This window comes from Nothobranchius furzeri, chromosome 19, assembly GCF_043380555.1.
Source record: "Nothobranchius furzeri strain GRZ-AD chromosome 19, NfurGRZ-RIMD1, whole genome shotgun sequence".
Classification (NCBI taxonomy): domain Eukaryota; kingdom Metazoa; phylum Chordata; class Actinopteri; order Cyprinodontiformes; family Nothobranchiidae; genus Nothobranchius; species Nothobranchius furzeri.
The window spans coordinates 14,804,581-14,826,054 of NC_091759.1; the positions used below are offsets into that span (position 1 = coordinate 14,804,581).

The 21,474-nt window shown below is 44.8% G+C and overlaps 1 protein-coding gene across 3 annotated transcripts in view; it reads right to left on the minus strand.

Annotated features, from left to right (window-relative positions):
* Nucleotides 1–21,474, minus strand: part of LOC129165156 (E3 SUMO-protein ligase ZBED1) — a 267,126-nt gene that overhangs the window by 16,911 nt on the left and 228,741 nt on the right. The window lies entirely within an intron of this gene.

Consider the following 21,474-nt stretch of genomic DNA (forward strand, 5'->3'; position numbering starts at 1 on the left):
CTCTGTATCCGCCATGTACTTGACAGCCACAGTAACTAGGCGTTCGTTGATGAGCAGCAGTGATGCCTCACCGCAGCAACGGTGGACGCGGCGCAGCATCAGTGCCTGTCGGGAAATTGAAACAACAGCTCAACCCCTTTGAAAAGTGCTGGGTTAACTCTTCAGTTAGGCGTGAAGAGACGCGATGATGATGAGGCGGTTTGTGCCAACACGCCCTGCTTTGTGTAACATGCCTCAGCTCGTAGGTCTACATGAGGCAGCAGCGGGCTCTTTGAAATGGTAATGATATCGTTTGAAAGTCCTGCTCTGCAGAGCCTGCACATCACCAGGCTCTTGTGGGGGTGGGCAGAAAAAAGGGGAGGGGACTGGTGCCTGTTAAAGCAGCAGAGCCTGGCTTGTGTGGCTGTGATTGCCTTATGACTGTTATTTTACTGTAGGTGTGTTTGGATCCATCCAGTGGATCATGCAATGCCTTGCTAAACCACAGCGACACGCCACATTAAGTCATGCAATATTTGTCTCACTCCGGTGAGGTAGTGAGAGAGATGCCATCTGGGGTAGTCTGTGCTGTGCTAATCATCTTCCAGAGCTGCCTCTTTTCTGCTCCGGTGCAGTTTATGTTCTCTGTCAGGAGCTCTCCCCAGAAGTAGAGTCCCGGCTGGGCCTTTTCAGTTGCTCCTGTGGTATCTCCAGATCAGATGAGAGGAGTACCACAAAGCGCTTCACAAGGTTTTAATCCACTTTAAAAGCTCTGTCTCACAGGGTCTGGCAGGGTACGATCGCAAAAGTTGTGTCTCCTTTAGTTTTCAGCCCTGTGCGATGTCAGAAGGTCACGATCACATGACCTCAGGCTGGGAATGAATGGGTGTAAAGGTTCTTAGATATGTGTTGGTGCTTGAACCCTCTGTCAGGTTTATGCACCTAAAACCATATAACAAGGAAAGAGACACAAAAGTCAGAATTCTGTTTTAAGCTCGAGGAGAATGGAGTAAGGCCACACCAACCCAGTCTCCACTGAGCTGACAGCTCCTCCAAATCATTCTGGCCTTTGAGATCCGAGCACCTCCATTTATTACAAGCTGGGGGCTCCCTGGTTACATGCCTGAAGAGCTGATCTAAAGGGAGGGGGGAAAACACAGCTCTCCGTCTTTAATTGTTACAAGTTTCAAACAAAGAGTATTCATTATTACACAAAGAACTTTCAGTGTCTAATCACACGATGAGTAGCAAACAGTTGCACGAGTCAGCAATTGACAGATCAGCAGATCTCCACAGGTCATCCTAAGGTCACATTATGTCAGATTTTAACTCTCTTAAAGTCTCATGAGGGAACTTTACAATACAGCAACTGTTTAAGCATTAAAATGGTAAAATCATTAAGCATAAAACATAGTAAATGAAAACATGAATAATAATTCTATCACCCTCCTACTGTCTTCATGGGTGGCACTGCCAGGAAAGTTGACCACTGAGCAGGATTGATGGGTTTATCCCCTGAGGTCCACGTGGCAGGGGTGAGGTGGTGCTCACTCCTCACCCCTGCCACATGGACCCAAGGGATAAACCATCAATCCTGCTTAATGGTCAACTTTCCTCGTTGGGTCACCCATGAAGACAGTGGGAGGGTTAAGATTAAAAGCCTGAATTGTAGAGTGGACCCTGAAACGGACAAGAATCTATTACCAAATAAATAGCAAGGGTGCAACATTAATCTCCAGCAAAGTCTAGTTATCTTGGTGTTTTGTTCCTGACTGGTGGGCTGGGGCTTTATTTGTAGATATTGCTTTGCTCTGTTGTGGTGGAGAAGGAGCAGAACCAACAGTAATTTACCGGTCCATCTATGTTCCAACCCTCACTAACGGTCGTGAAACTGGGATTGTGTCTGAAAGAACAAGATCCCTGAAGCAAGCAGTTCTAATGAGATTCTTGTGAAGTTTGGCCAGGAACTGCTTTAGAGAGAAGGAGAGGAGCTTCATCTTCCAAAGAAGGTCAACGCAGAGCTCCATACCGAAAGTAATCAGCTGTGGTGGTTAGGGCAGCAACAAACGATTATTTGGATAATCGATGAATCGGATGGGGTCTCGACACGATTAATCGGATTACATGGGGACATTTTTAAAAACTGCTAGGGAAACGTTATTTCTCTCCTTCCTTCACTTTATTAAACACAACATTATTAGAAAACAGTTCAATAGCAGAAAAACAACATGCCATCACCTAAGTTGTCTTATAAGGTGTATAGACAGAGACCCTAAGCTACATCTATCTGTGACCTAAAATGCTTGGTCCAAGTTAAACAGCTTAAGGGCAATTCTCATCTGTTTTGTTTGATCTCATCTGTTGACATTTATTATAACTGGGGATGTCAAACAACTAATTTTTAAATGTAATTAAACATAGGCTGTGAATTAATCAAAATTAATCACTATTTCCAAAAATGACTGAAAAAATACCAAATAAAACAAAAGTAAATGAATGCCATCCTCCTTGTGATGATGCCCTGGGCAACTGCCATAAAGTCACATCAAGAAATGCTGCTGATCATTCCAATGATCCCAAATAGACTCACATTAGGCCACATGAAAGCAATTGAACCCAAAAATATATTAACCGGTATATAACTGCACTCTCACACAACACGCCTGCAGCAGTAGGACTCCTCCCTCCCTTTTAAAAGCGTTTTCACTTCTGAGGACATTGTGGTTGTAAAGCCACATGCTAGTAGTCTGGCCCTGGTGTGATCAACCATTTTCTGCGGGAATGTGATGGCGGAACCGGTTCGCAGCAGCGCGAGCGCCCCCCCTCCCCCGCCTATCTAATAGCATAGCGCTTACGATTTTATAGACTTTTTTTATGAGCTTAGGGCATGTCTAGCCTGTATAATAATCCAGGGCTTGGGTGAATCACTTTTGAAAAGTTTTTAACTTACCCGGACACCGAGCTCTCTCCGTCCTTGCTGATGATTCTGACATGCTTGCGTTTCAGATGCTGCATCATCACTGCAGCACTCCCGTGCCATGCTAAGTCTGACCTACAAACGTTGCAGGTAACGAATGTCGTCGCCTGATTTAACTGAAAATGCTCCCAAACTTTAGAAGTTTTTACTTTTTTGGGTCTCGCTGCTTCTGCCATGTTTCTCTTCCAAACACCTGCCGGCTCTCTGGTCTGCGCGCAACGGCGGGCGGGAGGAGAGGGGGCTTTTGGAAGAGTTGTGCAACACAACGAATCGATGACGCAATTCGTTGCCAACGCTTTTAGTAATCGATTTTCATCGAATTTATCGATTCGTTGTTGCAGCCCTGGTGGTGGTCATGGCAATGTATGTCTCACCCTATGCAGCCAGAATTTGAATTCACTGGATGGATTCAATTTTCTTACTAGCCAGGGAACACCTTGGTATCCTACAGGAGGATTTGGAGAGTGTTCCTGGAGACTTTCATGCTGGACTTGTTACTTTTGTGATCAGGTTTTCGATATGTAGTGATTGATGGATTATAATGTAAATACTAGGATTTCTAAACAACCAGCAGACAACCTAAGGAGGCTTTGTTAGACAAGTGAACAATGTGTTGCAGTGATAAAAAATATGAACTGAAGAGAAAAAAACTAGTCTGGAAAGCCATCCTATAGATGAGAAAAAATAGTTTGGCCACGACCCATAGGGAGAGCTCTGTCATGGGATGGGATCTACAGTTGTCTTTCAACCTGTCTCTACATGCTATTGGACAACGAACAACTTGACGCACTCACCACTACGGATGTCAGTCAACGGTGCAGTCTGCCATACACGGTCAAAGAATACGTAAATACATCGTTTTTCTAACAAAAAATGTAAATACCTCTATCTCTTGTGTATTTGAAAAAGCCCAAGTTCAAATAGTCCAAATTTGATGCCATAGCCATTTTAAACAAGCCATCACCATCTTGTTGTTGTGATTGGACCACAAAACCAATAGAGCAATGTGATTAGCATAATACAATACTGCTCAGGCCAATGATAGGGCTGCTGGGGTTCCAAAGGTGCATGTCTAGACTGACATGCAAAGCAAAGTCCTTTTGCCTCAGAAACTAACGATTTAGATTTCTGGGCTAATGAAAAGCATTTTCCTGTTCACATTGTGACACAGTAGCTCCTCTACCAAATGATTTGGTCAGTTTTGTACCCATGTTTTTTTTTTTTTTTTGCATATGAGCCATCTATCTCCAGTCGAATTCATACCCACCCCCACTGATTTTGACCCACTTTTGACCATTTAGTACCCACCTCAAGTCGAACTCGGCAGTCACCAACATTGCTGTATTAATCTACTGGAGGACACTTTTGAAATAAATATAAAAAACTCAAGTTATCAATGTTTCTGAGTTAACAAACTGAGAACAAACCAGACCTATGAGTGGAAAATCAAATTTGATAGCTGAGTCAAAGGTTAAACCATCCATCCATTTTCTTCCGCTTATCTGGAATTGGGTAGTGGCTGTCAGACTGGTCGGCTGGATACGCGAGTTGAGCTTGTAGAGAGCGTGGTCTCACAGACGCAGAAGTGATAGCGTCGGTGAAACGCTGGTTCACGGTTTAATCTAGGAATCCCCGAGCGTTCGAGCGTCAATGAAGTGACACGGAAATGCTGGGTTTTCCAGAAGTAAGTAAGAACACTTACTGTGAGCTGAGAGTTCGTAAGATGGATCGGTTGCTTGGAAACTCTGATCATAGATCCGAAGAAACGATGACTGAGTGGTGAGCTGGGGAGGCGACTTCCGTATATAGTCACGGTTTGTGACGTAGGTACGACGTGGAGGGAATCCCCGTGAGGGGCATGCTGGGAGTTGTGGTCCATGGTGGAGGTCGGCTAGCTGGGAGATGCTGGATTGGGGACTTGGGTTCTGACAGGACCCCCCCGTCCAGGGACGGCTCCTGAAGTCCCAGGGCGGCCCCGGCAGTCCCAGAAGTCAGAGATAAGGATAGGGTCCAGGATGGAGCGGGCCGGTTCCCACGAGCGTTCCTCGGGGCCGTAGTCCGCCCAGTCCACGAGGTACTGCCATCCCCGACCCCTGCGACGGGCGTCCAGGACGCGTCGGACGGTGTAGATGGGCTCACCGTCGAGGAAGCGGGCAGGCGGAGGCGCCGGAGGCGGAAGCAGAGAAGAATGATGGGCGATAGAGCTACCGCCAAAGGCTTTCGTTAGTGCTCGGTAGAACTCGGGAGATTCTCGACTCCAGCACGTTTTTGGTCGTGACTCGTGACGGTCGTGACACAGAAGTAATAGACATGGATGCCAGTGCGCCTACAACCAGCAGCAGCATGGATACCGGATCTCAGCAGCCACTGAATTCATTTCGGTCTCTTCTCCAGTATCCGTTCGAGAGGAGAACTATGGTGGAAAAACTTAATGTGAAAGAGCTTGGACCAGATCAGCCCGACGTAAAGATAAGCCATCAGGAGGAGGAGAGAGGTAAACTGTACACACGAGGCTTCTGGGAAGGCTTGGCTAGCTGGATGCAATCACGCTAATGCGTTATTTTGCTTTCCAAATGACTGTGACAGATGAGGCATGGATTGAGTCCGGAGTTACGGACATGAAACATTTTTCTGAGAAGGTGAAGAAACATGAGTTATCCCGGGCGCACATGGACAACACGGTGAAGCTAGCTATGCTAGGCAGAGCTAACATTGCCATGCAGTTAGAGACGAGGGACACAGGCTTGCAGTGAATAAACACAATGAAGAAGTGGATCAGAACCGGCATATTTTGTCCAAGAGAGAGATGTCAACACAGTGTATGAGCACAAGGATGACCTCCTCAGATGTTTCCAGATGATCAGAGACTCGGATGACTTTGATCCAGTCACTGAGAGAGATGCAGGAGGCTTTGTGAGAATGCTGGAGGAAGAAGATTTCGGCTTTCTGCTGGCATTGTGTCACAAGATCATGCCACATGTGGACATGCTGTTCAACCAGCTGCAGAAGAGGAACATTGACTCTGTCTCCATCACAGGGGTCATCCAGAGCTTCACCAACAGTATGCAAAAGATCAGGTACATACTTGTTTATTTAATATTATTGTGATGAAATTCTCCAGTATGTTAGTTTCACAAACAGTAATGTGGATGTGGACCATATATGATCATGTTATTTTATGTGCAATTTAATGCAGTATTTTTCAACCTTGGTCCGCAAGGCAGCGTGCCAATAGTCAGACACACGTGGATTAATCCCTTTGTCCAATAATGTAAGACAGGAAATAAAAGAGCTGTGCTTAATTCAGGAAATAGTGAAGTTGTGCACAAAGCTCAGAAAGCACAAGTTTGTTTAAAAAAAATAGCACAGCCCCACCAAAAATATTTTTCACCAGCCGCCACTGGACGGAACGGTTGGCCGGGTGGGCTTGGTCAGGTGAGGGAGGTGAGCGGTGCCACAATGGTGCTGAAGTTCTTAATTAAACGGCGGTAAAAGTTGCAGAAGCCCAGAAAACCCTGTAGCTGTATTAGGCTCATAGGAAGGGGCCAGTCAGTGACCGCCTGGACCTTCTGAGGGTCCATGGTTATGCCCTGATCCGAAATCTTGAAGCCCAGGAATGAGATGGTCCGCTGGTGGAAAGAGCATTTCTCGGGCTTGCAGTATAGCTTATTGTTCAGGAGCCGGGTCAGGACGGCACAAACATGGTGGAGGTGTTCGGCCTTGGACTTGGAGTAAATTAGGATGCCATCCAGGTAGGCAAAATACCCACCGGCCCAGCATGTCGCAGAGGACATCGTTAATGAGGCATTGAAATACGGTGGGGCTATTGCACAACCTGAAGGGCATGACCTGGTACTCCCAATGACCGGTGGGTGTGATGAATGCGGTCTTCCACTTATCCCCAGCTTTGATGCGGACCAGGTTGTAGGCACTCCGGAGGTCCAGTTTAGTGAAGATCCGCGCCTGGGAAATGGAGTACAGAGCAGTCGTGAGGAGTGGCAGGGGATGGCGGTCCCTGATAGTGATCTTGTTTAGACCCCGGTAATCTATACAGGGACGAAGGTTACCTTCCTTTTTCTTCACAAAGAAGAAGCCTGCAGCACCCGGGGAAGAGGAGGGTCTGATGAAACCCTGCTGGAGGGTCTGGTTGATATATTCCTCCATAGCTCTGGATTTGGAGAGAGAGAGAGAGAGAGAGAGAGATAGAGAGTGGGGGGGGGGAGGACTGGTACCTGGTTGTAGCTTGATCTCAATGTCATATGGGCAGTGAGGCGGCAGTGTGGTGGCGCCTCGCTTATCGAAGACTGTGGCCAGGTCCCGATAGGGTAGTGGCAGATTGGGCGGTAGAGGACCAAGACCACCAGCCGGGCGGTCTGCCATGGGTGGAGGAGGAGAGAGGTGGACCTGGCACTGGGTCCCCCTGCCTAAAAGGCGGTTCTGGGACCAGGAAATCTGGGGGTCATGGAGACGAAGCCAGGGGAACCCCAGGATTAGAGGAGAGGAGGGAGCGGAGATGATGAGAAAGTGGAGGGTTTCCCGGTGGCCTTGGAGGACCATCTGGTGTGACTGGGTTCGGTCTTGGACAGGATAGGGCTGGAGAGGTCTGCCGTCCACCGAGGTCACCGGAACAACTCGTTCCAGGGGAGTCAGAGGGATCCGTAGGCGTTTAGCCAGATCCACGTCCATGAAGTTGTCGGCGGCCCCCGATTCCACCAGAGCATGTACCTGATGTGAGGTCTCGTCGTGAAAGAGGGTGACGGGAAGGAGGAGTCATTGGGAAGAGATAGGGGCAGAGGGTGACCCGGGCTGAGCTACCCCGATACTCAGTGGGATCCTCCGTTTACTGGCCGTAATGAGCAGTCCAGGTGCAGGTGGTCAGGAGAGCCACAATAGGCACAGAGACCCTCGTGCCACCGTTGCTGTCTCTCCTCCGGGGGAAGTTGGCCTAGCTGCATAGGCTCCTCAGTAGAAGTGGGTCCGGAAGTTGGCGTTGGGAAACGAGAAAGAGGTCCGGGAGCTCTGAGTGGATGAGTGGAGGACCTGGGTCGAACCAGAACCCGCTGGTCGATGCGCAGCGCCAGGTCGGCAACCTCATCCAGGGTCTGGGGCAGGTCTTTTCCTGCCATCTCATCTCGGATGTAGGGCGCCAACCCCTCCAAGAAGACAGCTCGAAGGGCAGAGTCATCCCACTGTAGTTTGGCCGCGATGGTGTGAAACTCTGACGCATAGGCGCACACCGAGCGTTCCCGTTGGCAGAGCTTTAAGAGATGTGCTTCAGCCCCCACTTCGCTACTAGATGGAACGAAGGTCTTCCTGAGGGCGGCCACAAAAGTAGCATAGTCATTGCAGGCAGGGGATTTAGAATTATAAAGAGCAGCGGCCCAATCCTGAGCACGTCCAGAAAGCAGGGAGGTGAGGTGCGCAACCCAAGAGCGGGCAGTGGGGAAGCATCCTGGTTGGCACTCGAATTGCATATCGAGGGAGGCGAGCAGACCCTCTGGGCTCCCAACCTCTCCATTCCACCTCTCCGGTAGGCTGAACTGCAGCTCCTCCTTAGGTGCTCCTCCACATCCCTCATTGCTGCTGGAGAGCATTGAGGGATGTGGTCAATTGAAGGGTGAGTTCGGTCAGGGAGTTCACCTTGGTGTTGAGTGAATCGACCAAGGCGTGGAGCTGAACAATCTCATTCTTCATTTGCTCAAACTCCGCTGGGTTAACGGACTCAGTCATCCTGTCAGACTGGTTGGCTGGATACGGGAGTTGAGCTTGTAGAGAGCGTGGTCTCACAGACGCGGAAGTGATAGCGTCGGTGAAACGCCGGCTCACGGTTTAATCTAGGAATCCCTGAGCGTCAATGAAGTGACACGGAAATGCTGGGTTTTCCAGAAGTAAGTAAGAACACTTACTGTGAGCTGAGAGTTCGTAAGATGGATCGGTCGCTTGGAAACTCTGATCATAGATCCAAAGAAACGATGACTGAGTGGTGAGCTGGGGAGGCGACTTCTGTATATAGTCGCGGTTCGTGACGTCTGTGCGACGTGGAGGGAATCCCTGCGAGGGGCATGCTGGGAGTTGTGGTCCATGGTGGAGGTCGGCTAGCTGGGAGAGGCTGGTTTGGGGACTTGGGTTCTGACAGTGGCGGCAGCAGCCTAAATTGAAAGGTCCAGACATCCCTCTCTCCAGCCACTTGGGCCAGCTCTTCCGGGAGAAATTCAAGGCGCCCCCTTGCCAAGTGGGAGACATAGTCCCTCCAATGTGTCCTGGGTCTCCCTTTAGATCTCCTACCGGTTGGACATGCCCGGAAAAACTCACCAGGGAGGCATCCTGGAAGCATACTAATCAGATGCCCGAGCTACCTCAACTGGATTCTCTCGATGTGGAGGAGCAGCGCGTCTTCTCTGAGCTCATCCTGGATAACCGAACTTCTCACCCTATTTCTAAAGGAGAGCCCAGCCACCCTGTGGAGAAAAATCATTTCGGCAGCTTGTACCCGCGATCTTGTTCTTTTGGTCACTACCCAAAGCTCGTGGCCACAGGTGAGGTAGGAACGTAGATCGACCGGTAAATCCAGATGTTCGCTTTCTGGCTCAGCTCTCTCTTCACCACGACAGACCGGTACAAGGCCCGCAGCACCAATCCGCCTATCTTGTGCTCCAGCTTTCCCTCACTTGTGAACAAGACCTCGAGATACTTAAACTCCACTCCTCCACTTGGGGTGACGAGGTTAAACCAAGATTCTTCAAACATTTTAGGCACAAAGTCTTTATGGTAAGTTGGAGAAAGTCCTCAGTCATCCATACTTTAACTGAGTCAAATCATCTTTGTTGCTCCTACTGAGTTTAAAGGGGATACAAACCAGAATATCATCTGCATAGTAGTAATAAGACACGTCCTTATAGACACCCAAAATGCACTGAAGGGAAGCGTGTATAGCAGAAAACAACAAAGGGCTCAAAAACAGAACCTTGTGGAATACCAAAAGCAACAGAATTAAAAGAGGACTTAGAAATAAGCAAGAAAAACATAACTTCGACAAATACGACGGCTCAAACGCCAAAGAAGACACTGGTACACACACTCGGTACCTTGTTCTAGTCTGAAAATTACCTGGATTTACTTTGCAAAAGTTTAACGCTTTCAAAATCCTTGTCTAGCCAAAACAGTTTGTTTTGAAATAATTTAGGACAAATCAGTAAAATTTCATTGGGAAACTAGAATATTGTTACTTTGAATGGGTTCAGCATCTAAATAAGCATCAAATAAACAATCAGTTGAGGTCTATGCTGTACATGAAACTCATTTTAGAACAGCCAGAGCTTGTTTCATTATTCTAGTAACTTATAAGACTTTTTTTTACTTGCTTGGTTAACAGCCCACAAATCTGCTACTTCTACCTCCTCCTTTTTCGGTTTGTCTGAGATCGTATCCTTAAATGCACCCCTATACATCCAATTAATTGAAGTGCATCCTGAGTTTTAGCTAAGTCTAAACATTGTGGATGAATAAAAGTGTCTCAGAGAAGGTTGGCTTGCAATTCTGACCCCATTCTGACATGATGGATTTACTGCTCCACTTCTGCTGGCTCACCACATAAGAGATCTGATTTTCATTAGTAAAGAGGACACACATTTTCCACATTGCACCGTTCACACACACTGATAGTAACTGTTTTAATTCCTTGAAATGTTCAATCCAGGGTTCATCATCACTTTTAAGTTGCTTCTTCTTTGTTGTAGAAAGAGCTGAGCTGACCTCCATCTATACAAACACAACCACACACACACATAGAGAGTAGTGTGTGCTATATGAATTATTGAGTGTGTTATTTGAGGGACAGCTGGCTCTGGAACACATTAACTGGCTCAGTCAGACATCCAGTGATACAGCGACAAGAGTGAAGAGTCACTAAACAAAACGGAAAGGAGAAGAGCGAGAGAACGCCAATGCAATTTCACACCAACGTGTAACTGCAAGCAATTGCACCACAAAGTGTTTATGCAAGCTCTTGAGCCAATCAATACAAGGGATTCAATGAATTAATCTCTTCAGCGGCAACAGAAGATGATTTTAACGAGTATGTCTTGATTTGAGGTTGGTAAACAGAGTTTTGTCAACTGATTAACACCGAATCATGATTTTGTGAGATTTTCTTTCTGCTGTCACATGTTTTTCTGGAACGAGTGAAAATAATCTGTTCACTATGTTTTTATACATTTATTATCTACGGATTAAACAGAGAAAGATAAGAGAGAGTTACTTTTTTCATTCATAATCATCCATCTAAGCCGCATTTCCGGTGATCCTGCTGTGGCTAAATCTCCCGGTTGTTCACACCTGCGTCCCTGGTGTGTGTGTGCGCCTCCCACCCATGAAGGTAAAATTCGGTTACTTCCTACAAGCACTGCTGGGCATAAGCAGGGTGTAGCATTTTGGTCCCCTCTCTGTAGGTGTTTTACCCATTCTTTAGATGTTTGATGTGTGTGCGTGTGTGCGTGTGTGTGTGTGTGTGTGTGTGTGTGTGTGTGTGTGTGTGTGTGTGTGTGTGTGTCTTACACAGCCTTACAACAGCAGGCTCTCATACTACTTTGCATTGTATCTCACTTTCTCCCTTCAATTAAAACCCACGTTAGATCTGAGAGGTCTCCATGGTAACAAGGATTTAAAGGAGGGATATAGAAAAAGTCAACTAAGACTTTCAGAGTTTACACGCTCAAGGCCTTTGCTTCAGGCAGAAAAAAGGAAACAAAAGGTGTAAAGTGCTTGATTGACCTCTTTGCAAAAGTTTGCATTCGTCCTTTAACTTCCAGAGTGCCGTAAACGTGAAAGCACGCACACTTTAGCGAAGTTTTAAATGAGTGATGTTGTGACTGGGAGTAAATGTCAGTGTGGTGTCAGCCGGAAACCTTCGCCACAAGAATGTGACCGCAGGATGTCGAGTAAATCAATATGGAAGCAGGGGAGAGGAGGTGAAAGAGGAGGGAGAAAGGAGAGGGGAGGAGGAAGGAGGTGACTGGTGCTGCAGGTAAAAAAGGAAAAACGATTGGAAAGGTAGGAGAATGAGAATTGGGATGATGAGTAGAAAAGCTGCATGGTTTGTAAGGAGCAGGTCAGCCTCTGACATTATGTTTGTGTGTGACATTGCAAGAATGCACTTTTGTTAGAACATGAAAAGATCCCCCCAAAAAATATGAAATGGGAATGAGTTGGATATGTTTTCTACAAACGAGAATATTCAGGCATACTAAAAATCGATTTTCATTTTGTTATTTACTAAAACAAAAACCTAAAGAGATACTCGGCAGTTCTGGCTTGCTTTTAGCACCGCATAGTGTTCCATTAGAGCAAAAGTGAAACTCATCTCCTCGCTGTGGGCTTGTCTTTTTAACACCTTAATCTAACAGCTGAAATGTCTCCCCAGCCTTCATTAGTTTCAAGAGGAGTGGTTCGTCATTAAATTACAAAAACAACAGCCGTGTTCATGATCTAAAACATGCAGCAAATGTAGTGGAAGCAGACTGTAACATCAGGTATGTCGGCTCCACTTTTACCAAGTACAACAGGGACCGGACCGGCACTCTGAAGTTGCAAGTGTGATATTCTGACCACAGAGGGTGGTGGGGTCTGAGAGACATTTCATTAACCATGTACGGGGTCATTTTAGCACATACTGGCTCAAGAAAATTATAAAAAATTTAGAAAAAGTTACACAGTGTGGCTTTAAAGGTGCAGTAAGTAAATAATTTTACAGTGAACCAATCACAAAAACAGTCTGATGTCTCAATCACGTTGGAAGGAAAGTTACATTAAAACAAATTTCCTTGTCAGCTGGTTGGGGGTTGTCAGTTTTTCTTCTTTTAAAAAGGCCAAAGAGGGACGTAGTCGCTGTTTACGATCAATCTGTCCTGCCTCATTACTTCCTGGTTCCAGAGCCAAGCATATGTGAGCCTGCAGGGTTGCGTAGTCTGCACCGGCAAACGCTGCTACTCTGGCATTAGTAATTTAACAACAGGCGGCAAAAAGAAACAGAGTTGTGGAAAGAATGGAAGTTTGTAAAAGGAGCGGCTCGGAAGTAAAGAAGTAAAGGGAAGGAGGGCTAGAGGATAACATTGAGTGCTAACAGTGAATTAGGAAAAAAAAAAGGACTAAAAATATTTCAAGCTACTTATTTCAATGACCATCAACTCAGTATCATACAGAAGTGTATTTATCTGTTTATCAACTAAAGCTGTGCAGGGTGATTTCCCTCTCGTGTAAGAATCTTTGAGGTGAGGGTGAGTATGGCGTTTTGTGGTATACAGAAGGTAATGAGAAGCGATTAACATCTCCAGCTCCCAGTCAGAAATCATACGACTGCTCATCCCTCTTGAGGGAATTTCTCTGTTAAAGCAGCGCTGCAACCCAAATGTACCAGAACTGCTCACACAGTACATGTACCAACGTGGCCACCCACCAGTTCCCGTGAAAACGTGTCGTCTCTTTTTATATTTACAATTTTCCCTGCACAAAATGGAAAGGATCGTCATGTTTATGTCAAATTAAATGAATCACAAAACATGGGTTTACTTCCTTTCATTTGTCTGCCTCCTCTAACCCCCATACATGTGTGTCCTCCTACAAGTACGGCAAGCCTGACGACAGACATCAATAACAACACAAGAGTCTCCGAGTCTGACGTTTAGCATTAAAACTACTATTTTTAGCATGTTTTAGGTCCGATGTGTTTCTACCACCCGTACAGTATGAGCAGTCAGGTTACGTCCGAGCATTTCGTCGAACTGTGTGGGAGCATGACTCGTAAGCTTTGCTCTCCGAGAAAGTTGTGCAGTTTGAGGTGGAATTGAATGCTACAAATGAAAAAGCCACACAGCATATGCCAGGTATTACTGTGCATAGCTCGCCTTTGCTTGTCATCTAGAATCTTCTGGCGCTGATTTGACTGGACTTGTTTGTTTTGACACATGGACTGCAGTACCCACACCTGACCACAGGATGTCATCCTTACTTCACACACCTTTACAAAAAGCATTTTTCAAGTGAATATGTCAAGTGTTGTTACTTATGATCCTCACAAAGGATTTCCGATCATCCTACAGTGAACTCAGATGAAAACCTGCTGAAGAGTATATCTAAAATGTAAAGGCTTTCTGCTTTACTCAGAGCCAGGGTTCAGCCCAGGAAAGAAAATGCTTGATTAAAGTAAAAAAGTTTCAGGACCTTCCAAAATATCATTAAAAAATCTGCATGTTATTGTGTCAAAGTGCAGCAGCTGAAGTCCCACTGAGAGAGAGAGAGAGACGGCACCATCATATAGAAACCATTCAAACATTAAAACGACACTATTTTTCTTTTGACTGAAAAATGTAAGACACAAGGATCCCTGGTAAGAAATAAAACCTCCAAAGAGTGTCCTGATAAGAATAAATAGTATGGAGTCAACACTCAGAATTAATTGAAATGCTGTCTCAGGATCTGACACAGGAACATTAAACAGGAATTCTCAGAAATTCTGAAGCCAAAAGATGTTTTAGAAAACAGATTTTTCAACATTTATGACAACCATCCTTTCAAACCACTGACTCTGTCCCCCCCTCAAAAGATTTTTGTTGTTTGGACTCAACAACTGACAGAAACACCTTTTTTATGTTGAGTTTATTACCATCTGGAGGCTCAGATTCAAAGAGGATTAAGTATTTCCGCGTTCCAAGGAAGTCATCTGTTTTCATGTCGTGTTTCTTTGCTCTTCCACATTCGCGCTTTGTTCAGACTTCTGTTGTAAGTCAGATAAAGAGGAGGTGGTTAGAATTTTGATCGTGTAGCTAAAAGCACCCAGACGTAGACACATCCATAGCTGTTGGAGTTAATCCCAACATTCCCGTTCACCTTTTCAGAATGACTCGTCCAGGAAATTTAGATTTCCTCAAATTCAAACTTCAGTGGTTCTGATTAATTATGAATACAGGTATTATTGTATCAGTGAACATCCCGTTCACTCTCGCAACAACTTTTCAGGCTCATGCCTTCATAGACGGAGCGACACAACTGAAAGTGTGTGCACTGAAGCTTAAAAAAGGGGAACATTGCGGGGGATTGTGGGGCATTTGTGGTTAGTCAATCCAAAGGAGAAAAACAATTAACTAAAACATACTTTTCAAACATTTTTGAAGAGTTTGGCTGAAATACCATTCCTGTTTACTGAGAAAAGTGTACTATTTGTTCTTTTTGAGATACGATTAAGTTTAACAGGCTGAATGTAAAAACACACATATACATTAGCTGCTGACAGGAAAGCGATGGGAAAACACTCGGGTCAGAAAAGTCACTAAGATCTACACCACACTGGGGTTTTCTCAATGTCAAGACGCCTGACCTCGCAAGACATCGCCTCGCGAGGCCAGGCGCCTTGCCTACGAGGACACTGTCCTTCCTTGGTCAAAGAAAACGGTTAAATGGAACAGACTTGCATCAAGTGACCACAGCAGTCATGTGGTACGGGAAATAACATTATATTTTATACGTATAAGTTTCAATATAAATATATAACAAGACTTGTACTTTTGAAATTGTGTATATGTTGATTAAATTAAATATATAAGCAAGTTACTACCTGCTAACCACCGAGCAACTAGACAACCATAGCTAACTTCTTTGGAGATAAAACAAACATTTCAGATATCAGCCCGATTGCTACGTAATTAGTTGACTTACATTAAACTTGAAGTTTGCCCCTGATGTAGCTGCCGGCACCTGTGCCGCCATCCTTTTAAAAATACAGCGGTGTATTCTGGGAAATTTTGGACCAAGGCGAGGCTACAAGACACCTCCCGTGTATCTTTGCTCAGCTAGCTAAATGGCTAACAAACAGAGAACAGACGCCTCAATAGAACATGAACATTGGAACACGTCTGGGTGATTCCTGATGACGTATTTCCTAGACGACCAGGGCAGGACCAAGACATCAAAGCAAGGTTCTTTTGCATTGAGAAACCCCCCACTGTAAATTAGTGTTCATGGATTCACTCATCTTGGCGCGTGACGAGGAAGGTTGTTGTTGATTTAACATCCAGGAGAGAGCAGAGCACATCTAGCTAGTAGAAGCTAACTGTTAGCATTAGAAACTCCACAAAATGGCAAAACTTCTTCAAGCTTGTGTTATAGGTGGAGATGAAACATCAGCGTTGCAGAGCAAACAGAGTCAGTGGTAGATTCATGCTGCTGTTAGCCAATCAGTGGCGACATGTTTGAATATCCTGAATATTTGTCACGTTTAGGAGCAGGAGGTTAGGACCGAAGATGCAGACCCAGGATGACACGAGGCAGGAATGTTAAATAAAGAAGAATCCTTTATTGAGGATGACAAAATAAAAATCCAAAAGGGGCAGGAGGCAAAAAACCCAATAACAAAATGAAGCAGAGAAAAATCCAAAAGCTCACTTCATGAGCAGAGAACCAGAGACCAGGAGGGAGAGACAAAAACAACGCTGACATAAAACAACAATAGACTGACAAGAACAATGAGACAAGGAGGGCTTATATAGACAGAGGAGCAATTAGGGAAACAGGAAGCAGGTGTGTGGAGTGAGGCTGGAGGGAAGGCAGGTGACAACAATTATCTGGATGGGTAAGAGAACCAGAGGAGGGCAGATAAACCTAACACTATATAAAACACAAAACTAAACCTAAAGACTAAGGGAAGGACTCACACAAACACATACACATACTGACACTCACAAACTCATACACACATACAATGAAATGGGGAACAAGAGGCTGGGGCTACAACTTAAGACACACAACAGAGATGCAGACAAAGGACACATGAGGGCGCTAAGAGAACACAAAAGGGAATCCAGAGAGGGATGGAGAAACATCAGGAGACACATGGGGAAAGACGCAGACAAAGGACACATGAGGGTGCCATGAAACACAAAAGGAGAACCTGGAGTGGGAACTGGAGGGGCTGGGGAACAAAGGGACACAGAACATGACAATATTAATGAGTAAGGGGCAGAATATACTCGCTTTTTAACGATGGGTACACATGTTTAAAATGGCTGCCTCGCATAACTTCTTTTGATTTGAAACGTCGTTTGTGCCGGTTCCCCAAAATTACCACGACACGATAGAACGCTGCGATAAACGAGTAACCAGTAGGCGGAGTTGAAAAAACGAGGGAGACACACTCACCACGGTCACTCCATCTCTGGTTTAGAGGTCTTTTATACCATCTACGATACAGCTACTCTCTTTTTTCTGTGATCTTAAAATTAACAACTGATCTCCCGTATTGACACCATGTTTGTTTTGGTTGTACCTCACAAACTTGACTGTCTATCCGGTTTGAGTACACTAGCTCGCCCCCTAGGGGATCCCTCCAGTACTACATGCAGTACAGTGACATGGAGCAGAAAGATACAGCCCGCTGCCTGCACCAGCACAAGGTTAAAAAGCAAGTACGTTCTAGGCCTTAAACTCCAAGTCCTGCCGTTTTCTGCTCTTCACTCATTCGACTAACTTCTACTTCCTGAAACAGGAACACCAAGGATTTTTTCCCCAACAGCAAACAACTCACAAAGCATTCATTCATACTAGAGACCACTGCAGATTTTTTTTAACTGCTTCCCCGCTTTAAAGTTGTTCATGAGCTATTTTAAGATGGCAGCTATTTGAATTTAGTCTTGGCTTCAGCCCTATGTAAACTATATTTCTCCAAACGGAGGCTGTTCAGGGAACTACTATAACAGGTAAGATAGATAGTGAATATTTGTAACCTCAAAATCTTCTTAAAAATAACTACTTCTAAAACCTTGAAAACTGACTTAATGCTTATAATAAATCTGATGCCACATTCCACGTACCTGATAGGATTCAACACAGAAATTTGTCACAACGTTCCCAAAAGGATCATTAAAGGAAGAACATAAACATAAGTCAGATCTTTGTGTTGTGTGTTTCTTACTAATTATAAACATATTCTCATGCGCTGAAAGCATCTCAGGAGATGTGTGTGTGTGTGTGTGTGTGTGTGTGTGTGTGTGTGTGTGTGTGTGTGTGTGTGTGTGTGTGTGTGTGTTGTATTAAAGACAGAAGGATGGGTGGAGTGAGACTAAGATAATTACATCTGTTCTGGGTCAGCAAAATGTACTTTACAGCTACACATAACAGCCAAGTAGCAGCACACACACACACACACACACACACACACACACACACACACACACACACACACACACACACACACACACACACACACACACACACACACACACACACACACACACACACACACACACACTGAATGTTAATGAGGATGCAGATCAGGGGTTTCACAGTGCCTGGGGGTATTATCTGCTGCCACTACTGTCTTAGCGTGGAACAACACCGCCCCCCTGTGGCTCACACAGAAGCGGTACCAGCACAGGGAGGCTGGAGGGCAGGTTGTGTAAGGTAACGCCTCTTAGGAAAAGTAACTGTATGGTAAAATTGTGTCTATCTGTAACCATGATTGTGTTTGTGTAGAGATATATCTATATATCTATAGATATATATCTATATCTATCTATCTATCTATCTATCTATCTATCTGTCTATCTATCTATCTATCTATCTATCTATCTATCTATCTATCTATCTATCTATCTATCTATCTATCTATCTATCTATCTATCTATCTATCTATCTATCTATCTATCTATCTATCTATCTATCTATCTCTATCTATCTATCTATCTATCTATCTATCTATCTATCTATCTATCTATCTATCTATCTATCTATCTATCTATCTATCTATCTATCTATCTATCTATCTATCTATCTATCTATCTATCTATCTATCTATCTATCTATCTATCTATCTATCTATCTATCTATGTTTATGTTTATGTATTTAGCAGACGCTTTTGTCCAAAGCGACTTACAAGTGATAATCGGCATGTTGCCCTTGAGGCTAACAACAATAATAACAACAACAAATTGACATCAGTCATGGAGAGGAGGGAACAAGGAGTGGACAGTAGAGAGAGGAGACGGGTGCAGGGAGGGTGCTAGTTAAGAAGATGCTCTCTGAAGAGCAGGGTCTTCAGGAGTTTCTTGAAAATTGAAAAGGAAGCCCCTGTTCTGGTAGTGCTTGGAAGGTCATTCCACATTTGTGGAACGATGCATGACAAGAGTCTGGATTGTCCTGAGCGTGGTGTAGGCACTGCTAGCCGACGATCCTGTGATGACCGGAGCGGCCGGGCCGAGACGTAAGCCTTTGCAAGAGGATTCAGGTAGATGGGAGCCGTACCATCTCGGACTTTGTATGCTAGTGTTAGCAATTTGAATTTGATGCGTGCTGCTAGCGGTAGCCTGTGGAGCTCAATGAACAGAGGGGTGACGTGTGCTCTTTTAGGCTGATTGAAGACCAGACGCGCCGCTGCGTTCTGGACCATTTGAAGAGGTCTCACAGTCCAGCCTGGAAGACCAGTTAGAAGGGCATTGCAGTAATCGAGGCGGGAGATGGCAGTAGATTGCACCAGGAGCTGGGTGGCATGTTGTGTTAGGTATGGTCTGATCTTTCGTATGTTATACAGCGCAAAGCGGCATGAACGGGCAACAGAGGCAACATGATCTTTAAAGGCCAGGTGTTCATCAATCACAACACCCAGATTTCGAACTGCCTTTGAAGGAGCCAGCGATAGGAAGTCATTCTGGATTGAGATATTGTGCTGTATGGATGGTTTTGCTGGGATGACAAGTAGTTCAGTTTTAGAGAGGTTGAGTTGGAGATGGTGGGATTTCATCCATTTTGATATGTCAGAGAGACAGTTTGATATTCGTGCAGAGACAGTGTGGTCGTCCGGTGGAAATGACAGGTAGAGCTGGGTGTCGTCTGCATAGCAGTGGTAGGAGAAGCCATGTGATCGAATGATCTCACCCAGTGAGGTGGTGTATATGGCAAAGAGAAGAGGTCCTAATACAGAACCCTGGGGGACTCCTGTGGCAAGATGGTGCACGGTAGAGGATTGTCCAAGCCAAGATACACTGAATGATCATCCTGTGAGGTACGATTCAAACCAGGCGTGTGCTTTCTCTGTGATGCCCATGCTAGAGAGTGTGGACACAAGGAAGCCATGGTTGACAGTGTCAAATGCAGCCGATAAGTCGAGCAGGATAAGCACTGAGGATTTGCCTGTCGCTCTAGCTTATTTTAAGGATTCCGTCACTGCTAACAGAGCAGTTTCAGTGGAGTGGCCCTTTTTAAACCCAGATTGGTAACGGTCAAGCAGACAGTTTTGTGAGAGGTATTCTGTAATATATATATAATATATTACAGAATACATGTAATATATTCTGTAATAGATATATATCTATATATCTATATATCTATCTATCTATATATATATATATATATATATATATATATATATATATATATATATATATATATATATATATATATAGCAGGTTCCTTGGGGCATGTGATGACGGTCTGCAGGTCTTCCATCAGACAAGGTAGAAGCATTAAGGAAATGAAGCATTTGCAGCAGTAGCGCTACACCTGAGCTTGACGATGCATTTTGGAAGAAAATGAACCTTTTTACACTTAATTTATTTTTATAGTTTTTTTTGTGTGATGTTTATGTTTGTTGCAAGTTCCTTGGTGATGTGTCAGGCCTCCATGCCTGCCTGCACTTCTTAGCTTCAAACTTTTGCTAATAAAAAAATTATTAATCCTTAAATGTTGAGACTGACTTTGACGGTGATGTTGGAGTTTAAAATGAGCATTTCTGACAAACGGTCACATTTAAAACACTCTAACCCTAACGTGGAGTCAAGGCTTTAGCCACTTCACAAAAACACACAAAACCTCAGTGCAGAAACATAACAGCAGCTGCTCTGGACAAATGTGTCCACATGAGAAACATTTGCATCCAGCAGAGGGCCGCTTGTGGTTCTGTAATGAGATTCTGATCTGTGATCAGTTCTCTAACAGGACACTCTTCAAAAGCACAGAGTTCAACCAGGAGACAAAAACACCTCTTATGAATCTATTCTGTCAGAAATGGCCTCTTTTGGGGAAAAACGGAACAGAAAGATCTAATGTTCTCTTCCTGGGTTTTTAAAGTGAACAGTGAGCTGAGCAGCTGCAGCCTGAAGCGTCACCTGTGCTAAAGGAGACAGCACTGTGAGAAACATCAAAGCTGTCTGATACAAGAGATGCAGTGACTGAAATGCATCCCGACAGAATCCAGCCACCCATTTAAATGAAGCTCTTTTAGATCACAGCCGTTCCAGAGAGCCCTCCGAGCTTGGGTCGCATACCACCTCGGCTCTGAGAGCTTGATCATGCTGAACATCAGCTGATTTCTTTTGATGATTGAACTAAAACACATTTTTCCAAATGATTTTATTGCCCCGCTGTTCATTTTCAGCAGACAAGAGCATTTGCTCCTGACAAGCTTTAATGACAGATGAGATTAGAACCTTCTTAAATCCTGGATTTCGTACCACATCACATCACCGGCAGAGACGACCCA